The sequence below is a fragment of the Antechinus flavipes genome, chromosome 1 (genome assembly GCF_016432865.1).
Source record: "Antechinus flavipes isolate AdamAnt ecotype Samford, QLD, Australia chromosome 1, AdamAnt_v2, whole genome shotgun sequence".
NCBI lineage: Eukaryota > Metazoa > Chordata > Mammalia > Dasyuromorphia > Dasyuridae > Antechinus > Antechinus flavipes.
Genome location: NC_067398.1, coordinates 459,836,351 through 459,836,885, shown reverse-complemented (window position 1 = coordinate 459,836,885; position 535 = coordinate 459,836,351).

Here is a 535-nt window from a genome sequence, read left to right as displayed (position 1 = left end):
ATTTATTTACTCTGTCTTTGCTTTATTAGATAGTTTTCCTGAGTTTAGTGGAAAATGACCTGATGGTAAGCATTTTAGTAATGAACCCTTTCAAATAGAGATACACTGGTCCTCAGATAATAGACAATTCATCTAATGTAGAATTTGTACTCCATGCCTTTCTAGCTTGGGAGAACCTTTCAGAACTGCTCTTCTACTGACCTAGCACCTGAGAGCTAAAATCAAGCAAACACTGTTGGAAGGAACTTCAATGGAGGAAGTTGCTATTCCTATAGTTATTATTAAGTATAAATAACTTGGATTCTAACGTGATTGTTTCTGTAGCAAGCTAAACAACTTGCAATTGTTTTGTAAATAGTGGTAGAAAATAATGGAGAATATGGCAACATTATCAGATTAGTAAATTTGACAATCACATTATGATGAAGACAAGACTCTGAAGTAAATTGGGGTGGAGGATTACAATTGTATTCATGTATGTGAGAAGATATCTTGTAGAAGAGAATTGAATGAAACCTTTTTCTGTTTGATCCTA